The following is a 2,435-nucleotide window of genomic DNA, read 5'->3' as shown; positions in this document are numbered from 1 at the left end:
GTCTTCACAAACACTCGACTTAGCTTCGGTTCTAAACCTAACACCAACTCCGGCGCCTGCTCCAGTGACTGCTCAGGCTATCGTTCCTCCGACTCCGATCGAGTTAAGGTTCGTCCAGTTTGCCGCCACAAGTTAAACCCTTAGAGCTTCAACCCAAGGAAGCTTCCAAGGTCGACTCGGCCTCTGTGCCTCAATTGCAAATCTGTTACAGGAACCCGTGACCTCCACTCATTGCGATTTCACCATCGGAGGTTGCTTGGTTGCCAGAAGTCAAACCAAATATTCCTCCACTCTGGTTGTAAGAAGAAGACCGAAAGTTTCCGATCGCCAAATTACACGCAATCAGCTGCAAATGGCTTTCCACCTATTGAGGCGCGCCTCCAGCCACTTCCTCTCCGGCGCCGTCAACCCTGCCCATAGCTTGCTGTCGTCATCGTCCCCGTTGTCTCAGGCAGCTAGGGTTTTCTCCTCCGCTTCCACTCCGATCCGAGCTACCCTCTTCCCCGACGACGGTATTGGCCCCGAGATTGCCGAGTCCGTCAAACAGGTGTTCAGAGAGGCTGACGTGCCAATTGAATGGGAAGAACATTATGTTGGCACCGAAATAGATCCGAGAACGCAGAGTTTCCTAACATGGGAAAGTTTAGAGTCAGTGCGGAAAAATGGGGTAGGCTTGAAAGGGCCAATGGCCACACCAATTGGGAAAGGTCATCGTTCCTTGAACCTTACTCTGAGGAAAGAACTTAATTTGTATGCAAATGTCAGGCCTTGTTACAGCCTTCCTGGCTACAAAACTCGATATGACAATGTCGATCTTATCACTATTCGTGAAAATACAGAGGGAGAGTATAGTGGACTTGAGCATCAAGTGGTAAGAGGTGTTGTTGAGAGCCTTAAGATCATCACCCGTCAGGCAAGCTTGAGGGTTGCTGAGTATGCTTTTCATTATGCTAAGGCCCATGGAAGAGAGAGAGTCTCTGAAATTCACAAAGCAAACATTATGCAGAAAACTGATGGTCTTTTTCTTAAGTGTTGTCGTGAGGTTGCAGAGAAGTACCCTGAAATCAAATATGAGGAAGTTGTCATTGATAATTGCTGTATGATGCTTGTGAAGAATCCAGCACTTTTTTATGTGTTAGTGATGCCTAACCTTTATGGTGATATTATAAGTGATCTTTGTGCTGGGTTGATAGGCGGTTTGGGCCTGACGCCAAGCTGCAATATTGGAGAGGGAGACATCGCCCTTGCTGAAGCTGTACATGGTTCAGCACCTGATATTGCTGGAAAGAATTTGGCAAATCCGACCGCCCTGCTTTTAAGTTCTGTTACAATGCTACGCCATTTGGAGCTCTCCATGATAAAGCAGATCGGATCCAAAATGCAATCCTCAGCACAATTGCAGAGGGGAAGTTCCGAACCGCTGACCTTGGTGGCTCTTCATCAACTTCTGACTTTACGCAGACCATCATCTTCCTGATAAACAACGGCGGCTACACAATTGAGGTGGAGATCCACGACGGACATGGTTAAAGAGGAAAGAGAAATGGTTGGTAGTGCTTGACGTAGTTCACTATGCCGTTTATATGCTCAGTATCTTCGACATCTACTTCAAGTCCTTCATTATCCACAACATGGATCCCGTCACCTTTCGCTTCTCAAGTCACCATCTCTGTTCACCATAGCTTTCCTGTGCAGGGGGAGTTGGGTGTCTTGAGAAATTCTCCTCGATTTCATCCTTGCCGTCTTTACCGCAACGGATGTGCTTGAAAGGCCGATTGCAGCAGCAACCATCCTTGCCGTCTGTGCCGCTGTAAACTCCTCCCGCGGAGTGTTCCTTCTTCATCTCCACCGATGGAGACATTTGCAGCACTACAAAAAAAAAAAAAAAAAAAAAAACAACGGAGATCTCACCAAAACGCAGCGACAAATCCACCAAGCCCCGAGCCGTCTCCGTCTTCGTTGAGCTCTTCGTCCATGCTCTCCATTCTGCCCATCTACCCCAGTAAGATCTTCATGCTGCTGTATGGGCAGTTTGTCTCTCTCTAAGGTTGAGCAGCGCGGCCTTCTCCCTTCGATCAAAGACCTCATCCGTCTTCTCGCCTCTGCTGCTGCCTTTGAATGTGATTAACAAAATCAAAGTTTGTTAACTCACACCCAAAGACTTTCTCCGTCTCTTACCTCCAACTACTCCAAGCTCCTCTGCATTTCCTCCCTGCACCATGTGGGGAATATATATATATAAAATATTATTAAAAAAAAAAAAAAAAAAAGATCTATCTTGGTGGATCAGTACCACCGAAAGCAAAGAAAAAAAAGATAATAAAAAAAAAAAAAAAGATCTATCTTGGTGGATCAGCACCACCGAAAGCAAAGAAAAAAAAATAATAATAATAATAAATAATAAAATAAAATAAAAAGGAATGATGATGGACGGT

General features: G+C 45.8%; 1 pseudogene; it reads left to right on the top strand.

Moving 5' to 3' along the window:
* The first annotated feature begins 287 nt into the window (after positions 1–287).
* On the top strand, positions 288–1,530 carry LOC148695505 (isocitrate dehydrogenase [NAD] catalytic subunit 5, mitochondrial pseudogene; annotated as a pseudogene).
* Positions 1,531–2,435: the final 905 nt, after the last annotated feature.

This window comes from Pyrus communis, chromosome 7 (genome assembly GCF_041283825.1).
Source record: "Pyrus communis isolate YQ-2024b chromosome 7, ASM4128382v1, whole genome shotgun sequence".
Classification (NCBI taxonomy): domain Eukaryota; kingdom Viridiplantae; phylum Streptophyta; class Magnoliopsida; order Rosales; family Rosaceae; genus Pyrus; species Pyrus communis.
The sequence above is the reverse complement of the archived record's forward strand: the minus strand, read 5'-3'. Positions and strand labels throughout refer to the sequence as shown.